Genomic DNA, 21,915 nt, shown 5'->3' with positions numbered 1-21,915 from the left:
TCGCACTACAGAACTCACCAGGGGGATGTGGAGACTGCTGGATGAGTATCTGGACCCCTACGAGCCCCCAGGAGACCACCCCAACAGGGACACTACCACCCTCAGTGCAAACCAACACAACCCCAAGAATGGACCTGAGATAGCCGCGAAAGTAGACTTCCCTATGTACTCCTCTTATTTCCTCTCTCTCTCCTTTCCATCTCGCTCAATTCTTCTTCACCTCTTAGAAAGACAATATATGCCCCACAGGAGAACAAGTGTATAACCTAAAATGTAACCACAACTCTGTAACCAAGAATTACTTGTATCCTGTAGATGAATAGCAATCGTACCGGAAAACTCAATAAAATACTTTGAAATCAAAAAGAAAGACACAAATGCAAAGCCACTCCACTTAAAGGTAGGAATGTGTTCCGAGGGAAGAAACTTGTAAGATGCTTGTAATTACCCATAAACGTAAGAGTTTGTGGGGGTTCAGTGCAAGTTGAAGAGCCACTCATTTTACTCCAAACCTGAAAATTAAAACTATGGATTTTCTAGCAGAATTTCCATCATTGAAAGCACAATTTGCAAATAAAAAGTTCAAAAACTCAATGGGATTTACGGTCGCATTACCATTTTTTTCATGACTCAGTTTCACACAGCCCCAATAAAATGTTTATTAGTGGAGCTCTTCATAGCCTATTCTTTATTAATACCCGTGTTTAAAGTATATAAAATCACTTTGGAGTGAACCCAAGTACACACTAATTCTACCTGGAGTTGGGCCATTGTAAAATGTCTTAGTAATAAACTAGAAACATTTTAAAAATATATGTAGAATTATAGATGGATAACAGTGAAGTATGGGGATGTTTTGTCACCAAGGGGTTCTAAGTGACATCAAACAGACAGCAAGAGCAAAGCTCAAGTTGTCTATGATGTCATTCGGAAACCCAAGGAGAAAAACAACCCCGTAATTCACTTTTTAACCCTCTATAATTTTATGCTATGTATGGCCCAGCAAAATCTTCCAAAAATGCTTTCAACTGCTACACTAGGAAAAACGACACAGGGTCGTGACTCTGAACCAGTAAGGCTGAGCCTAAACTTAACTAAAGAACAACACAACTGCCAGTACTGGACAACATTAAGCTATTTTATTCCGACCTATATGAAATGAACATAAGGGTCCATTCATTTGATTTGTGTCACTAGTTTATTCATTTATTTTTTTGCTTTTTTTGCACTAGTACACCATGCTTATTTTCATAAACAAACAAACTACTTTTATGTGTATGTACAAATATACAATATCAACAAAAACACTACGGTAGGGGGGGACCTAGGGGACGTTTACAGACCATGCTCTGGATACAATCCCCAAGAAAGCCTATAAACAACAAAGGTACCAGAGGGTCTCAAAAAAGGTGTGCCCAAAAGAAATAGAGAGCCAACCAATCCCTAAAAAACCAAAGTGATGTGTCACAGAAAATTTTCAACAGGATGAGAAAAATACCCATCAGTCACCATACGAATCCGCCCTTCATCATTTGGGATTTTATCCGTACCACCCGTCTGAGAAGTTCGGTGCCACACTTAGAGGTCAACCCGGTGGTAAGGGGGTTCCTCACAAGGTATAGGCAATGACAGTGTGGTATACCACTCGGTGTTTATGAGTGGCCAAAGACATGGGACTGGGGTGTGCAGTGCTAGAAAGAGTGAGGAGTGAAAAAACCAAAAGAGAGTGTGTTAAAATTGGTTTGAAAAAGGCACTTAACAACAAGTTTATTCGGTGTGTGCCTAACATACCAAAGTTAAAAATCAATGCAACCTAAGGCTGTCTCATGATGTAGACCGCCTGAGGTAGAAAAGGTCAACTAGTTTCTGCAATTCAGGGACTGTTGTATCCTTGCGTTCATCAGGACCAATATATAATCAAAACTACTGCACCAAGTGAACTAAATAAAGTGAAGGGTGACACCGGGATAACAAAAACAAGTGCATAAAGTCACCTGAATGCTCCAGATGCCCTTACAGTCTGTGTTGATCACTAAGGAAGAGAAAAGGGTTAAGTATAGCTGTCGTGATCTAATGGGCTGACCAGAAAGTCCATTTTATGTGGATCAAACGTTACATCACACTCTGAGTATTGACATGCAGGCACTTAATGCTAATATGGCCCAGTTTTAAGTTATTTGGAAAGAAAATTTCGTAAGCCAAATGTCTTTCAGTCCTTACCTCGATCTGTAAGGTGGACTGACCTCACCCCACCTGGCAGCGGCTCAGGGGAAGATGAAGCACCGCTCTATAAAACATAGCATAGCATAGCGCGAAGAAGAACGAAAGGCTTCTCTTACCTCTCCGTCGGTACTCCGGGCCGGCGTCCTGGCCGACTGGGGAGGTAACGAGAGGCGAGGTAGCGGTTGTTAATAAGCCGCGCTGCTATTGGTCGCGAGGTCACGTGAAGTCACGTGGGGCGCTTAGCAGACCCGTAAGATTGGTACAAAGTCGGACAAGCCTGCGTTCTCATAGGCTGTAGCACTAAAGGCCAGGAGAGATCATTGGCCGATCAGACGCTTGGTAGTCATAGCGACGAGGGTAGCTATGCTGCGCTTTTCCAACAAACTGTATCCCTCTTTAAACGGAGTCTCGGCTCCGCGACTGCTGGGTACTAAAATATTCTTTTGAAAGATACCGACACCATTCCTTGTCGGCTACTGATAACAGGAAGTGCTCTGTCCCTGTATGTGCGCATTGTGTTTTTACGTGTGTTTCACATGTTTTATAGAGCGGTGCTTCATCTTCCCCTGAGCCGCTGCCAGGTGGGGTGAGGTCAGTCCACCTTACAGATCGAGGTAAGGACTGAAAGACATTTGGCTTACGAAATTTTCTTTCCAAATAACTTAAAACCGGGCCATATTAGCATTAAGTGCCTGCATGTCAATACTCATAGTGTGATGTAACGTTTGATCCGCATAAAATGGACTTTCTGGTCAGCCCATTAGATCACGACAGCTATACTTAACCCTTTTCTCTTCCTTAGTGATCAACACAGACTGTAAGGGCATCTGGAGCATGCAGGTGACTTTATGCACTTGTTTTTGTTATCCCGGTGTCACCCTTCACTTTATTTAGTTCACTTGGTGCAGTAGTTTTGATTATATATTGGTCCTGATGAATGCAAGGATACAACAGTCCCTGAATTGCAGAAACTAGTTGACCTTTTCTACCTCAGGCGGTCTACATCATGAGACAGCCTTAGGTTGCATTGATTTTTAACTTTGGTATGTTAGGCACACACCGAATAAACTTGTTGTTAAGTGCCTTTTTCAAACCAATTTTAACACACTCTCTTTTGGTTTTTTCACTCCTCACTCTTTCTAGCACTGCACACCCCAGTCCCATGTCTTTGGCCACTCATAAACACCGAGTGGTATACCACACTGTCATTGCCTATACCTTGTGAGGAACCCCCTTACCACCGGGTTGACCTCTGAGTGTGGCACCGAACTTCTCAGACGGGTGGTAGGGATAAAATCCCAAATGATGAAGGGCGGATTCGTATGGTGACTGATGGGTATTTTTCTCATCCTGTTGAGAATTTTCTGTGACACATCACTTTGGTTTTTTAGGGATTGGTTGGCTCTCTATTTCTTTTGGGCACACCTTTTTTGAGACCCTCTGGTACCTTTGTTGTTTATAGACAAATATACAATATACCATTACATCTCAATCTTAATATACAGTACAATCTACAAATTTACAATACATCCACGCTTTCACACTGGCCAAAATTTTCATCCATCTACTAACATACCACAAAACAAATACTTAGGACCTCATGTCAAAAACAGGTTCTTTATGCATATAAATCGTTTCACATCCTAGAAGTGCAATCAGTGGGCTAAACGGATTAAATCCGACTTAAAGAACACTATCATAACATTGGCAAATGACAAAAGGAACCAAAAACAGGTCGACGCGTTTCAAACTCTCCAATACAGAGTTCTCCTCAGGACCAACACTCTTAATATTTGTTAGAAACGAACAATCCTCGAGTAGATGGCGTTTTTAGATGGAAAACAACTCTATTTAGATGCTGATGCCATTATTCGCATATAAGCAGGGTTAGTAGCTTTGTATTATAATTGTTCTCGGAGGCCGATTGTTTCTTGTCGCCGACGTCCTCGGAGTCCGAATTCTCTCATCCGTAACAAGTATGCAGAAGCCTGCTACACAGCAGCATTGGAGTAGGTATTCCATTACCTGTGCTCCTCTGACAGACTCTTAGAGATCAAAGCCAGAGCCGCCTGGAATTTCTTTAGTAGTATTACTAATAACATCGAAGTTTATTTAGCCCATAGTCTATTAAACCATATTTCATACAGGCATACAAAAATATCTTGCATCCAAATGGATAAAACATTTAAACTGGTGATAAAATGACATTAACAGGACTTCGCAAGTACCATCATGATAAAAGTGAATTACAACCAACATGAAAATGGTTATTACAAAAATAGGTCTTTTTTCGCTACCTCTTTTTGAAGTGGATTATAGCTGCTAGAAACCTGTCTACAGTAAAAACTACATCTAAAAATTGCATGTCATATAAAACGTTTTATCGCTTCCAGCATCATCTTGAGATAATGAGCTGACAAGCTGTCCTGGGATGCACCTCTTTGCCTTTGGAGTAGTACTGTGACCAGTGACAACTTGGGCACCATTTCAGCAACCCCTGATGACTTTTCTCTGCCCTACATCACTTTTCCTCTCTACTGATGAAGGGCTAAAACCAGAAACATGTGTCTAGAGATAACCACTACCTGTACCAACTTTGGTGATGAGCTACAGCAGCTTTGAAAGTAAGCGTACTGCATTTACCAGGATACAATGGAGAGAACTGTGCTGGTATGAGAAGTAGTATGCTCCTCCCTCCTCCCTCTTGTGTCATCTGTACAACATATTTAATTAAGTAGGACACTATCAACTGCCCCCTTATTCCAATAAAATATAAACAATCTATTAAAATGTGGACACTGTAAGTTCATGTTGTGTGCAAGCACAAATGTGTTCACAATTCATGCTACACCGCCCCACAACAGAACGTGCAAATCCCGGATTTAAGTCCCCCCCCACCCCTGAAATTTCATGAGCTGTCTTTGCCAAATTGGATTAGGAGTTTTAAGAGATATGCAAAGTTTGTACCTTCAAACAAAGAGTTTTTTAGGTATAGTGTGGAACTCTTTGTATTGAGATAAGTCAGATCCCTAACCCTAGATTCTCTGGCCGACTGGAATTCCTTTATAAAGTAGCAGCAGTAGGTAACAGCTTTTGTTAACAACTGTTGCTAAGTCGTAGCAGTGTGTTACTGGGTTTGAATCCAGTTATTCATGGTGTACATCTTTTATGATCCTGTGCTCAAACTCCAATGTTCAGATTAAAACCTTTCAAAGTCATTTTATCCTATGAAGGGTCCAACTTCACAATTCGGTGATAACGTAAGGTCAGGGTAATACTGATATGTGGGATATGCCATGCCCACACTCCTCAAGAAAAGGCAGAGCTCAGGGTCAATGTCCCTGGCAGAATCAATTTGTACTCCTGCAGTCATGTCAATTCGAATTTCCGGGTAACTTCTGTATTTTTCCCTTTATGTTTAGGTGTATCCTGCAGACATTATGTTCACGTGAAAGACCTGCCACGGGGGAAGACGAGGGAGGTGATGCAAATGTATGTACTGTGGCAACTTCAATAGATACAGTTGCATATAGAAGAGGCAGATTTATACATAACAATTGGTCATCTGTACCATGGTAATTTACTCGAAACTGGTAGTCTTCCTCCCCAGTTAATTTCTTCTTGAAACACAGAATTCATGTCCATTGTAGAAGGGGCTGCAGGACAGAAGAGGACTTAACCTAAATGAGGATCTGTTCCGACGAGCTACGTAATTCGGCCAAAACTCTGAACCTGCATTGACGCTCTGCGAGGGGGCTCGCAGCTTACCTGGACATCGCCGCTTACCGGATTTACTGGGCATTTGGGCATAGCTGGGCTCCTGACGCTGTGGTCTCCCCCAACGGCGAGCTGCTGACATCGCTCGGCCGCGGAGCGGGGTTGAGACTACAGCTCCCAGCCTGCCCTGGGAGATCGACGCCCACTTCCTGCTTTGCGCAAACGGAGGCGCATAAAAACAGACAGCTTCCTCCGCAACGCGGACGCGCGCGGGCGGCACCGGGCGGAGCCCGGGCAGAGGGCGGGCCGTCTGTGGCCGTCCGTGGTTGACTGTGGCCAGGCGGGCCACCCCCCTAAGATCTGCTCAAAAGTACGTACTACATTCAGGCACTAACATGGGTGATTTTACTGATACCACTACTCATATTGACATATCATCCCAGGGTGCTGATACCTCCGTCTCTCTAATCATATCCTTTGAAACCTTGATTGAGACTGCTTTTAATGAAATAGTAGAGACTGAGAGGAGGTTCTCTATGGGCTCTTTCGCCACTAACAACACACCGAGCGCTACTAACTGTGTAAATGGGAATACACATATCATCCCTGAGGTTACTGTGGTTAAGTCTTTACAACCGTCTGTTAATGTGCCCATTGTTGTGGAAGACGAAAATACTGTTATCTACATAGCTGCAGACTCGGCACCTTTAACAACTGCTGCTGTTAGCCTACAGTCGGTACCCTTATTAACACCGTCGGTACCGACACAAGTAGAAACTATCCAAATCCATACAACTGTTCCCCAGGGTGATGTTATTACTTTGGATATCACAGACTCCGGTAATAACAAATTGGGAGGGGAAAAAAGAAAAAGAGGCACTGCCAAACAAAGCGCCAATAAAAGGAAACAACCTTTATCGAATAAAAGCCAGCCCACCCCCCAAAACCTGTGGAACAAACAAAAATCCATGGGGGCGGTATCTGTTCCTATGGAAGACAAAGACCCAGTTGATACAGATAGCATTTCCCCTTCACCCATCATTCAGCCCAGTGGCAATGGTAATACTATATGGACCCAAACAACATTAATGGGAGATAATTTCAATCTCTCCAAACAAAATGGGAACCTTATAGATACTATAGTGGACACTATTTTTAATCGATTGGAAAAACTTATGATCAACCAGTTTAATAACGTTTTTAAAAGACTGGACAGATTAGATAATCTGGTTAAAAACGATGTAGCCAAAAGGAAGGGGTCTATTATTCTGGATCAAATTAGAGCTGATCGTTTACTAAAAAACCTTGATTCCCTAAGCAGCACTTTGTCACTAAAAATACAGGATACTCGTATTATATTGGATGAGGGTACGAATAACCCGGGTACAACACTATCATCTTCTAACGTACCACCTACTATCCAACCTCGATCTGTTAATACAGGGGCTAAGTGTGCAAAAACTAGCGAAGTTACTAAAACTATCCCAACCCCTGCACCTAGGAAAACCACCCCCTTGGGAACTAATAATAAAAATACCATCAGTAAGGGTGACGGCTTTACCCAACCTATCACAGCAGTAACCTCAGCTGTGGATAACAACAAAGGTACTGATCAAGCTGGGTTTAATAAGCCTCGCAAACACGAAGGGCGCGTTCTACCCTTACACTTGCCACCGGATGCATGTCCGTTTGTCCTGGTTCTGGCAGGAGTACCGGTGCTGAGGGAGGATCAGGGGGAAACATGGGTACAACTATGAAATAAGTGCATAGACTGGCTGACCAAACACAAAGGGGTTGGATATGACATATCAAGAGAAATCATATCGGTCCGCAGGGTGCCCTGGATCGGACCGTTACCTAAAGATAAGGACGGAGATTGCATAGTTCTTAACTTTAAAAATCCAGGCATCGTTAGGCATTTGCTTAACATAAATGGTAACTGTTCGGCCATTTCTACGGTTGCTACTATGCTACCTTTAGGTTATTTCTACAGACAACCCCCTATGCATTTTCAACCACCTTTTTTGCAATTCCATCCACCATCTAGGTATTTTCAGCCACCTGCTATGCAATTTCAGCCAGTAGCCCTCCCTTTTAATACATACAATAGATTTGCACCTTTGTCAGGTTTGGATATGTTAGATTGACCCTCTCCAACAAAGAAAGTTGACCCAGCTGTTCCATCACCAATTCTGATGACCGGAAATCAGGAAGCCTCGCGTTCCTTGGCAGGGACTCCCGGTAGAGGCCAAACTATGAACAATAATCATGTGGATTCTGTCCTCTCTCTTGTAAGTTGGAATATAGCGGGTCTTAACTCCAAACTGAAAATTAAAGAATGGTTGGAGTGGGTCAACAATAACTGTGACATCTTGTTGCTTCAAGAGACTTGGTGTTTAGCTAACCCAACAGTGGAGGGCTTTTGCTGTTATAACTTAAAGGCCTCCACTTCTTCCATGGGACGCCCCAGTGGGGGGCTATCAATCTGGTCTAAGATAAAACCCGGGGTACAAACCAAACAGATCCCTACACCAGGCAAATGTTTTATGGCTGTGAAATACATTAACAGGATGATTTTATGCATAATTAATTTTTATAATAATGATTTTGTTAACCATCCTAATGGAAACTTTTTGTCTTTATTTAATTTTATTGATGACATCGTGGAGGGGAGGAAGTATGGGTCTTTTGACGGCATCTGTATTGGTGGTGATTTTAATGCTCATATGTTTCGCACTAGTGTCCCATGTCGCAATGGTGAAGAGCTTAAGAATTTATTAGCATCCCGTAACCTAGTTAATTCTATGGAAATTGCTGGAACTAATGCTGAAAATACATCTGCACCAACTTACATAGGTCAGGGCTGTGCTTCCACGATGGATTATATATTTCTTTGTTCTTCCCTGTGTGATGTTATCCAAAAAGCTGAGGTCATCTGCTCTGCATATAGTGACCATTATCCACTTAGAATATATTTAGACAACCCTCAATCCATAAAGGCTGCTCTGAGAACTGAGAATGGGCCACAGAATCTGGTACTGTCTACCGATAGGCTAAAACTAATATGGAAAGGGGTGGATAATAAAGCTATCCTGGCTAAGGTAATTAAAAAGCATCCTCTGATAATAGAGACTTGCCTGTCGCTTGATAGTACTGGCGAAGCATTAACTGTTGCTTTCAGTAATTTATGTGGGGCTATTAAAAGGGAATCTTCCAAACCATTTAGGCCCAATATAGATCATAGCCCCTGTTGGTTTGACTCCGCGTGCTCAAAGGCCAACAGGGAATTGAGGGCAGTTTTACAACAAAATCCTAGGGATTTTAACCTAGTGAGAAAATTAAGATCTAAATATAAACTCGCCCTGCGGATAAGATCCGAGGCCTTAGTGGTTAACCATTGGGAGTCACTCACACGGACTGCCTCGCTAAAAGACACTGCGGGGTTTTGGAGAGAAGTCAAATCACTCAGGTCCTTTGGTTCAAACATCCAACCTATTAACTGTAACATAAACGGTGAGGTCTGGGTGGAGCATTTCTCCAAAATCTATACTGTAGCAGCCCCTATTATAGATTCTGCATCCTTATTAAATAACGCTAAACAACTAAACTTTTTAATATCCGAGGTGGAAGATGCAATCTTGGAGAGCGCCAGTAATAAAGCCCCTGGCCCTGACGGTCTATCTATTGACCAGATTAAATCGGAAGTCAATTTTTGGGCCCCTTTATTATGCAACCTATTCAACAATTTGTCCGACAGCTCAATCCCTGAATCCTGGTCAAACAGTGTCATCGTACCGATATTTAAGAAAGGTGACAGGTCTGATCCGGCCTGCTACCGTCCGATTTCACTGATCGACAACACATTAAAAGTCCTTGGCAGGGTACTATTTAAGAGGATAAGGGAATGGGCTGAGGATAATAACGTGCTTCATTGCAGCCAATTGGGGTTCAGAAGCCATGTGGGCACGGTTGAGCAGTGTCTCAACTTAAATCTGATCATGGCCAAATATATTATTGTTAAAAAATCCCCACTTTATTTAGGTTTTATGGATTTGAGTTCCGCTTTTGATTTTGTCAACCGTTCTAGGTTATGGTCACAATTGCTTGATTATGGTTTAGATGATGCATTAGTATATTTTCTTTCATATCTACATAGGGACCTTAAGGCAAGAGTACGCATTAATAATGATGGTGAACTATCTGATGATATTTTTATCAGAAGAGGCGTCCGACAGGGCTGTGTACTCGCCCCTTTGCTTTTCATTTTATATATTAATGGTTTGAGCCCTGCCCTGTGTAAGAATTCCAAGGACGTTCCAATTATTAATGGCTCCCCCATTACTACCTTACTTTATGCGGATGACGCAGTATTAATGGGGCGTACTCCTAATGCTTTGCGTTCATTAATTACAGGGTTTGTTGTTTTTATGTCAGATTTAGGTTTAAATACCAATTTTAAAAAATCGTTTATCATGAACTGTGGACCAAAAAGATACAACATTCTTTCAATTAAAAGTGGTGATAATGAATTAAAATGTACCAGCACTTTCCCCTATTTAGGGTTATTATTCTCCAATACTGGTTCATGGCAGCATCACACTGCCCACGCAAGAAATAAGATTGGTAAATCCATTAACTCAATCTTGTCCCTTCGTCAACCAAGAACGGCTGATGTGATTACGCCCCTGTTAAACCTCTACCATACCCAATGTCAGCCATCTGGGACATATGGAGCAGAAGTGTGGGGCTACTGCAACAGTCTGCCTCTGCAGTTGGAGGAAAATAGATTCTGCAGGAAGGTGCTGGGTGGCACCTCATGCGCGCCAACTTTCATTTGTCACCAAGAACTTATGTTGCCATATATAGCTGATTTCATTAGGTCAAGGCCTACGCTTTTTTGGATAAAATTATGGACAAATCCAGCGGCTTCCTTGACCCACAGTATAATCACAGATTGTCTATTACATGAACGATCCCATCTCATACCCTGGCTAAATGCAGTCAATACCAGCCTGTTGAGCGTGGGACTCGGCTCTTTGTTTAGCTCTCCAAATACCATTGTCCCTGCTCATAAGAATATTGTTAAACGGGCACTGTTTGAAATATATAAAGAGGAACGTATGAGAACTGTGCTAATGAAACCTGCTATTATTAAATATCTTCCACTAACCGAGACAGGAAACGACAATTTAAATAAACCTTACAAACCCTGTAGATATTTGTCGAAACCAATAGGAAGATGGAACCGGAGCCTTCTATTTAGGTTCCGAGATGGTAGTATTGTAAATTTATTGAGTTTTCCACTTGGCTATAATAAGAATTTAGAAGAACTTGACTGTCCTTGTTCTGCCGGAGGGAAACAAAGTTTATTGCATTACTTTATTTTCTGTGGCCACTATAAACTGTATATCCATCACTATTTAATGCCGATATTTAGAAAATACAATTTGAGAGATTTTAAACTGGCACTTAAATTTTTGCTAATGTTACCAACTGATGATATTATATACACTATAAGCTGCTTCATAAAAGCCTGTGTGAAATCGAGGGCAAGTATGGAACATGCATAATGGTCTATGTACGTATAATGCACTTTAAATCTAAAATACAACCAGTATAGATGACTAATTATATGTACGGAATCAATGACTATTGGCATCGGCTAAACAGAAATTCATGATGCATCTTCTAATTGTATAACGTTTTATATTTTCTGTATCATGCACTTTATGCAACATGCTGCTTATGCCCATTTGGGTTGTTTTTAACTTTTTTATATGTTTTTTAATGCATTTTTTTAAAATGTTTCATCCTGTATGTACTTTTATGGATTTATTATAATCCGAATAAAGATCATTTCATTCATTCATTCAATTCGGCTTTTGCAAGTCCGGCTCAAAAACCAACAGGAGAAAGGAAAGATGACTAAGACGCTTGTAGCTCCAACCTCTCACAATGACAAACACAACTCTAACACATTCAGTCATGCTACATGTCCATGATCATGGAAAACTTGAACTTTTCCTGTTACATATTTCCCCATGTATTGGGGTAGATATGCAGCTAGAAATATGTTCAAAGTATGCCAAATGCATCACAATGAGAAGATTGAAATGGGTTGAACACTTGATCGGGAACCCGAGACATGGTGTCCAACTGTAAAGGTTAAGTTTAAAGGAGAAGTGGTCAGGTCACAACAATTGTTCGAGTCAAGCATGGAAAACATATATGGATTACACAATTTATCATATCCGTTTACTGTGCCAGAAACGATATGTTCGGTTTTAAGCTGCATGTTTGAAACATATATGGTCATGTTCAAAATGTTCTCCTTTTCTGGAGAGCCAACTATAAATAGATAAGATTATCTAGATAAATCAAACTAATTAGCTTACCAGGGCACATTCATTCAGTAGCTAGGGTGTATTTTACCTTCAAGTACATAAGCTGTGCAGACTCCTCTCTTATAGTGATATGCTTTGCTCCCGACTGGATCATAAAATCTGTGCTATGTGTTGTATGAAAGTGGTTTACATTTCATTTAATTGTCAGACAGTCTGAAGCACATTTTTACACACTGTATTCTCCCAATCACTCTCCCACCCACCACCTAAGAGCTTGATCCTCAGGTTTCAAGTCAGGTGTTGGAGGCTGTAACAGAAGCGGTGCCTAGGGGATCATCACTTGTGGTTGCAGCGAAGAGCTGGGGAGGATAGGGGTGGGACTCATGGTGGACGCCAGATGCGCATGTTGATTCAAAGTTGTGCTAGTGGAATTCAGAATGGCTGACATTTTATTGTGCAAGATTCCTGGTGATTCAGGGGAAATTCTGGAGTGGAAGGTGGTAGAATCGGGCCAAGAGATGTAAAAAAGACACACTGGAGGTGTTCAAGGAGCTTCAGGACACCACAAGGCAGTGCCTTGTTACCTATCTAGCAGAAAGAGAACTAAAATTCTTCAAGAGAAGGGACCACATTCAGTCTTGTATTTCCGGTAACGCTTGTTTATGAAAACTGTTCGGATGCTTTGATAAACCCTGTTCCCCTGCTGTAAAGGTAGGTGTTGCACCCGGTTCGCTCCTCAGCCTGATGCTCTATCAGTGCTTGCATATAACGGTCTGAAACAAGGTGAAAGACCAAATCTTGGGATGATCCTAGGAGCACTCCTATAGAATGTGACCTCCAGGCAACACCCCATACCTTTATTCATGGAGTTACACGATTTCAGTGTTGAGGTATATACCAGGTCATCAATGTATGGCCAAAGTATTGAAGGAAGAGAAACAACTCATGCTACTATGATAGTGTGACACTAATGCGAACCGTTCAAATGACCAGCTTCGTTATTTGATCAACAAGGAAGGAGGAGCCTTTACCGCCTGTTTCTAGAACAGATAACTAATCTTTTTCATTAGGAAGGGTAAGTTAAGACAATATTTTTTAATTTTTTGTAACATTGTGTAATTCCGGTGGCACATAATTATATGATGCAATACAAATTGGTATACAGCATGTTTTCAATAAAAATGTGGACGTTAATGAAAGGATGGTTTGTTTATAAAGGTTCAAGCCTGCTCGTGTGAGCTGAACAAATATTTTATACATTGGTTTAAATGCGCAATGGTAAGTGTTGTTCTGTCTGTGTCAAAATGAAATAATCAGGCATACCTTTGTTTCGAACAGGACTGACATAGTTAATACCATTAACATTTCTCCAATCCCAGGAGTCAGGCATACTTGAGAATCCCGCACATACTTGCATCACTGGTGGAGGTTTTGAACGTCTAAAATAAAGTACACATTTTAGACCAGACAAGGCAAGAATTTCGAAAGATTTAAGTCAGACATATTCTCTTCATCAACATGAACCAAACAATGATAACACATACATTGACACAAGGAGATCCAACAGGGCAATGAGTTCACAGCTAAAACCTAATTTAAAAATCAAACATTAGACTGTGAGCAAAAGAACTGCAAAAACACACAAATAAAAACAAAACATTAGATCCCAAGCACATAAAAGCATAGAAAAATATCTTTATTGCAACAAATATAAGCATGAAAAACCAACTACTTTAACTAACATTGCCATTTTGTTCTCCTTGAAAAATGTTATATTATAGAAAGACTTCCCCTGACACTACCTTTATCCTTTAAGTCTAGCTAGAGAGAGTGGACCCTCACTGCACTCGCAAGAGCACAAAATAAAATTGGCAAAAATACATAAATACACTTTAAAGGGGATCTCAAGAATGAAATTACATTTTGTGTTCTTAATGCCCCCTAAGCTGAGAAATGTGTCGCATGGTCATAGGTCTACTGAATTTTGTAGTGTTTCCAATTGGTGGTTCAGTGCAAAGGAGGGATAAAAGGTTTTTGGGCAGATACTGACGTTTAAAAAACACAGAACCATGGGAATCCTCTGAATTATTCACTGAAGACCTCCAAAAACGAATAAAATAACTTTGCTTGAAACTATTCCTGCGATCCAATTGCAGCAAATTTCATAAAAGCAAATTCTCTCTCTCTCATACCTCAATGCTGGCAGGGTATTACCAATAAGGTTCTAAAACAAGGCACATTCCCGAGTTAACTGAAATCTGGATTGAGGACAACAACATAAAAGAAATCAATGAGAAATGTGATCTTATAATTCAATAAATCCTTAACTGTCAATGTCCTTCTGAAGATCCCGAGAAGGATTCAGCACAGCAACACTGAATGTGCTCGGCGATACCCACCGAAGGAAGGAGAAAAGTGCAGGTTTATATTATTAGATCTGTCTGCAGTGTTTGACAAATGATTGTGAATACTACTAGAGATAGATATCGCAGAATTTGCCTTTGCCGTAAGGTTTAACTGGTTTGCACCATTTCTCTACAGCTGGAGTCAGCTGGTTGAACAGGCAAAAATATATTGGAAATAAAAGAAATGCCCCAAGAATTTCCATAGGATATTTAACCTGCGTAGAGAGGTCTGGACACCGGTGTCAAAGTTGAGTTGGCAAGCATGTTACAGTGAGCCCATTAAAGCAGTATTTCACCCTAAAGCACGATTAATTACAGAGAAAAAGAAATTCAAACATGTTATGCCAATTTTATAAGATTGTCATAGTCTCTCAGTGGAGGTCACAATAATATTCAAATTCGGCTGTGTATTTCTCAAAGCCATCCATCAAACGCTTGACAACCTCTTGATATTCTCTAATGAACCCAACACTAATAACACTACTACAAAATCACTCAGACTGCATTCACACAGGCATATATCTCATTCTGCATTCACACAGGCACAACTTTCAACGTGTAGATTACTTACCCTGTATTCACAAAATACAATATTAATCCTGCATTGTCAAAGGCACACTACTCGGAATGCACTCACTAAATATGGCGGCTATCCTGTTCTCACGCAAGAACAATGCTCACACACAGTATACACCGCTCACTAGGAAGGAGCAGAGTTTGGATAGATGGTGGCATAAGAGGCATGGGTTGAATATCTGGTGCATCGGACATTAGTACAATATAAACATTGTTGAATTAAGCTACACTGAAGCCTGAATGCCCAATAAGGTTAACTAATCTCCTATTAGCCACACTTGGACCAGCACTGCAGACTATCTGAGTATGATCTTTGGGAATTTCTGCAGGGAAGATTATTGGCATCAGAAAATGTCCCACTTACTTTCTAAAAAGCAAAGTGATAGTTTTCTTGGTAGTACAAGCATACTTTATAACAAATAAAAGCAAAATATTTCGAACTAAATATGGAGGGTGTGTGTTCAAATAAAACATTTAAAAGTACATCTTCACACTGGTCTGCCTTCTTGAAACAGTAAAATTGTATCCAGTGTATGCAGAATAGAGTTTGAAGATGGTGGCATGGTTTTGAAGCTTGCAGAATGTTACGCTTGGCACTCTGCAAAAGAAAGATGTGGTCCAGCAGCAATTGCAAGGCAGCTGCTGGTATCCTCATCACTCAATTAGCACTAGTTTGCACTTGCATGAGATGCTGGGGGATAAACTCAAATGAAATACCTCCACAGGGTGGACTCCTCTGGATGGAGAGTAACACAGATTAGGTAGGCAAAATACTATTATTCAGACTGCCTGATAGTCTGAAGACCAGAGGTTGTCTACTAGGCAAAGCCAATCTCTGGCAACAAAGCCAATGGCTGAAGAGGGCTGAGCCACTACCCAATTGAATATATGCTGTTCTAAAATGCTGAACTAGTATGTGAATGACACACTGTCTGATGAATAGCTGAAGTGGGATTACCCAAAGTCCATTTTCGGTCAGACCAAAAATACACAGAAATAGATACAGCATAGGGAGCAGGAGCACAGGGAGTCCATGGCTCACATGAATAAAACATACAACACTGCTTAAGAACATCACGGTTTTTCATTGAAAGACACTGACCTAGTGTGGTACTGCAGGACCAGTGCAAGTTTCCTTCACAGACATGGAACAAGTGTGGTATTGCAGAGCCACTGCAAGCTTTACTCAGAGACATGGAACAAGTGTAGCACTGTACAGCACCATTTAACGCCTCACTTAGATACTGCGGACAAGCAGGATTTCAGATTTGGTGGAAATGTAAGGAACAATACTGGGGTAAATCAGTGCAAGCTTGACTCCCATGTATTGCAAGATTTCCACAGACAAAACAGGTACAGTGCTAGCCAGGAGTACACGCTTCCTTCATAACTATAGAATACACACCTATCTCACCAGAAACAATGCAAGCTTCCCTCCCATGCACAGAACATGGGCAAAATCTGCGGCAGCAGTCCAAGACAGTGTGTAAACACATGCACACAAAAACACACACACATACCCCCCCCCCCTCCACACACACAGTGGGGCCATTTTGGAGCAATGCAATATCCCCTCACATGCAGCAAGGGTACAAGAGGTCATCAGCCGTGCGACCTAAGAAATCCTCACATACAAAACCAGTATCACACTAGCAGCAGCATCTAGGCTTATTTCAGGCAGAGAATACCTAGAATTAAGAATATAGGTGGGTAAGCCACTAAAAGTTCAAGCCAGATTCTAGACTCTGGTTCAGCTCAAATTACTCTTGAGCCCCCAAGACTAAAATGCACTGAGCTTTCTTGTGGCTTCTGCTGCTTTCCAACGCTCTAATCTCATGCACGAAGAATGAAAGACAAACCATTAACCTATGGTGTCAAACAGGTGCAAGAAATATTCAAAGTTGACAATCCAGATGCAGGCAGCAACTAGACGCTGGATGCTGTACCCTTGGAGTTATTGTTTCCAAATATGTGCACATTTCCTAAAAACTCAATCTAGCCTGTATACGGATATAATAATGTTATGTATGAGCCACTGTCTGATGCATCCCTATGTTGAGATAATATTGCTAAGCATTTCTTATCATTTGAACAAGACTACTGCAATGTTTTTTTTGTATTTGCTGTATGAGTTTAAAATGACAAGCAAAAAGAAAAACAAAAAAACAGGTGTAAGAAAACATGCTAGTCTAGTGGCTGAATTACACAGTGTGAGATGAGAAAAACTGGGCTCAATCCATACTTGCCCAATTCATCAAATTGTGTGATTCCAGGCAATTATATTATTTTATCATTCATCTTATTCTTTCCATTACTACATATGAGAGAACCTTGAAACACCTGAGGATGTGTTCTGTACACAAATCTCCCCTATGTCTGACTTAATGGACTATAATGTTTCACCATGTAAAATAAGAATATAGCCCACATAAAGGGTGCAAACGACAACTAATTTGCCTCTGACTTCACTAATGGTATTGTCATTGGAGTGGGGGCATGAACATTTGAAAGTTCCTGGTTAAAAACTATCACTTTTAGGGAACACTTCTCAATGCAGTTATATAATCTAATGCACTAAGGTGAAACGCTTGTCAAAGAAATATCCTTTTTTTAACTTTCACAACACTTTAGCATATTTTTATATAATATCTATTGCATGCCTAGGCTCTTACAGCCAAGTCTTACTCTTGGTTTAGCTCTCCCTGTTAATATGTTGACTCACTCATTTCTACTAACTTAGTGGGAAACAGATATTCTAGTTCCCAGTCTCTCAGTATCTTGATTGGGGGAGCAAAAACTATTTTTCTGAGACTATGGCAGGTTTCCACAGGTCTCATAAGGATTAATATCCTACTTCTGGTTTTATTTGATTATTTTTAAGTTTTATAAAAAGGTATGTTTATTAAAGTGAGTAATACAACATAATGTCATAAAAAGAACTGTGGCTATACTATCAATCAAAAGGAAGACACATAATGATAAACAAAAACTGGTAGCATGTACAAACTTATAACCATATATATCTGTTAGCTAAATGTAAATATTTATAATTATACAATTCGGAATGTCAAGGAGGCTTTAAAACATCTTGTTCCATGGGAGTACGCATGAAAGAACGTTTAGCACTAATATCAAGGAACTTTGGGACGGGGGCCATAGCAATAAGCATTTCATAACAAGAGAAGCAAGATGTACATAAACTGTGTCTAATCTGTGATTATGACAGACTGTGTACAACCAGGCTTGAAAATATAGTTTAGAGAGATCTTTCCAATGCTTAGTGATGTGTTGAAACGCTATTGCTATAAATAAGTCCAAAATTCATATATTTAAGGTACAATTGCCCCAATTATACAATAGAGTGCCTAGGAAAATATTAGTAAAGGAAAAAGGAGCTATAACATCAAATATTAAAGTAATCTGATTACAAACACATTTCCAAAAATCATCAACAAAAGGAGGTGTAAAAAATAAATGTTTTTAGTCAGCATGTCTTGAGGGGCAAGACCAACAAGCATTCAATGTATCACTGTTCATCCTATGTAATGTCATGGGAGAGAGAAGAAGTCTATTATATATAAAAAAAAAGAGTGTTTGAATTGTGTTAGCTGCTCTGGAAGTTGACCTGACTTTAGTCCAGATTTTATTCCATTTGAGAATGGACCATTCCCTTTCAAAATCCTGTTCCCAGGTCAATTCTACATTAGTTTTGTCTCTAGTGATACTGGACATGCGTAAATAAGAATATATAGTGGAGGCCTTAGGGTTTGTGTTGAGGAGATTGTGGAATTGATTGATGGTTTTGGGTATATGAAGAGGAGATTAATTGAATTGGGTAAAAGCGAGACATAAAGCGCTCTGCAATAGTTAATATTTGTTCCAATAGGAAGTAGGGAGGTCAAATAGAAGGCGAGCATGAGAAAAAGACATCACACTATTTTTTTTGAATAATTGAATCACACAAATTAGGCCTTTTTGTCTCCGGGTTTTCCAATAGAAAGCTTTACCTTAAATCAGTATTAATCTATAATGCCATAGAGTAGATTTAATATGCGTTTCGGAATCTATAGGCATATATGGTAATGGGGCTGCGTGGACAGGGAGGATGCTCCCGCATCCCTGGGGGTGGTTAGGGTGGGGGGGGTAAAAGCAGTAAAAAGATACAAGTACAGCAGGATTGTTATTTTGATTTTTTCTTTTGATTGGTACTGATTAGATACAAAAAATTTTAGACGCAGAGATGAGATTTGATTCATGTAATATCCTCTCCATTAATGCAAATGGGCTGCTTAATAAACAGAAGTACGGCTCGCTTTTAAAATGGGTAATTACCCTAAAGCCCCAGGTGGTCTTTCTACAGGAGACACATCTGAAGACTAACTCTCCAAAGTTGTTTATGCCAAGATACTTCTCGTATGGGTTTTTTTCCTCAGCTGGGGTTGTCCAGAGGGGGGTGGCTATTTATTTAGCTAAGAGTCTTCCTTGGGAAGTCATGCAGACACGAAGAGATTCTAAAGGCAGATGGCTTTGGGTGCTAGTAAAATTATTTGGGAAGATATTAAATTTTGTAAATTATTATGGCCCAATATTTGATGACATCTCGGCCTTGATAGAAATCAGTGAAATCTTGAGGGGCACTCCAGGACAAATCATAATAGGTGGTGATTTTAACTATATCCAAGATTTGAGAAGGGATACCACTAATAAGAATAAGAAACAATTAAAGCCAAAGACGAAAGGGGTGTTGGAAGCTTTCACGACCGAATTCCAACTGCGGGACTCTTGGCGCTCCCTATATCCTAATACGGAGTCCTATACTTGTTATTCGAATAGATTTCACACCGCCTCTAGAATAGACTTTTTTTTAACTTCCAAGTCACTTCAAATTGCAAGCGCATTGATAGGCTGCAACCCCTTTTCAGATCATGGGAGGATTGAAGTTGAATTGATGCTGGAAGGTACAAAAGGAGAACGTCCCAGGTGGCAGATGGATCGTACCCTTTTACAGAATACTGAGTGGGTGGAGGGATTTAAAGTTTGGATGAAAGAATTTTTTTTAGTAAATAAAGATTCAGCGGAGCCTTTTTCTATATGGGGAGCTTTTAAAGCAGCAGCTCGGGGGCAAATGATAGCATTTTCCTGCAATAAGGCAAATGTTCGTAAGGAACTAATTGCTATCCTTCAGTGTGCAGCGGAGAAAGAATATGCGCTAAAACTTAATCGATTACCGAATAATTGGGAACAAGCGAAAGTAACGCTTAGGGATTTCTTCACTCTCGAAGAGATAAATAGCTCGAAGGCCTATCAGCAAAGGCTTTATGAGGATAGTCAATTGATGGGGAAACTTCTGGCTAATTCAATTAGAAAAAGACAAGAATCTTCCATCATTTTGAAAATTTTAGACCCTCTGGATGGCACAGAGACTCGGAATGAGGGAATTACGAAAGTGCTCCTTGATCACTACGAGAAAATTTACTCCACAGATATCCAGGTGGAGGGAATATTGATTAAGGAATACTTCGATAATTTGGAAATTCCCAAAATTTCTGATTCCAGGAGAAAACAATTAAGCTGCGAAATTAGCACAATGGAAATTCAAAATAGTATAAAAGCAACATCAGGGGCAAAAGCATCAGGTATCGACGGATTCCCGATTGAATTTTACAAGGTATTTTTAAAGGAATTGGAGGATCCCTTGAATAATGTATTTAACTATATCAGGAGAGGTGGAAAGGTTCCCTCTGAGTTTAAAGAATCTACAATTATCAGCTTTGTGAAGAAAGACAAGAATCCAGAAGAGGTAAATTCATATAGACCAATCAGTCTATTGAATTCTGATTACAAGGTTTTTATGAAAATCTGGGCCCAAAGATTTGTATATGCAGCACAGGAAGTAATACATCAAGACCAGACTGGTTTTATAGCTGGTAGATTTATGGCGGCAAACACAGAATATTTGATTCAGGCCTTAGATTTTTTTAACACTAATTCAACTTCTGCATGCATCTTAATGATTGATGCAGAAAAAGCTTTTGATTTAGTTAATTGGACAGCGTTATTTTTCTCCTTGGATTATTTTGGATTTCCGGCCCCGATTATTAGTATGCTACAGAACATTTATGAAGGGGCATCAGCTCAGGTCATAGTTAATTCCAGACAAGCAGGGAAGATTAAAATAAATCGAGGGACTAGGCAAGGCTGCCCGCTATCTCCCCTGCTTTTTACTTTTTGTATTGAGCCGTTGGTCATAAAAATAAGGAACAATGATGCAATAATACCCCCCATTGTCGGAATGTCAAATTTAAAATTGTTCGCCGACGATATTGTTTTGTATTTAGCCCCCGAAAAAGAAAATATTTTACACCTCATGAAAGAGCTTAAAGATTACGAGAAGATTGGGGGGTACAAGATCAATGAGAAAAAAACTGAAGTTCTTATTTTAAATTCTAATTTAGATTTTCTTCCACCTCATCTTCAGTTACAAGCAGAAAAACGGGATCCAATAAGATATCTAGGGATTTACGTGACTAAAGAATATCAAGAACTTTTTCGACTGAATTATATTAAGATGAAGAACAAAATTAAGAGCATGCTGGAACAATGGGATTTATTACCCCTGACCTTGATCGGTAGAGTCGCATTGATAAAGA

The 21,915-nt window shown here is 40.2% G+C and overlaps 1 pseudogene; it reads right to left on the bottom strand.

Annotated features, from left to right (window-relative positions):
- The window catches only part of LOC144773917 (dipeptidyl peptidase 1-like), a 128,938-nt pseudogene that overhangs the window by 30,088 nt on the left and 76,935 nt on the right, over positions 1 to 21,915 (bottom strand).

This window comes from Lissotriton helveticus, chromosome 8 (genome assembly GCF_964261635.1).
Source record: "Lissotriton helveticus chromosome 8, aLisHel1.1, whole genome shotgun sequence".
NCBI lineage: Eukaryota > Metazoa > Chordata > Amphibia > Caudata > Salamandridae > Lissotriton > Lissotriton helveticus.
This window is presented reverse-complemented; position numbering and strand designations above follow the sequence as displayed.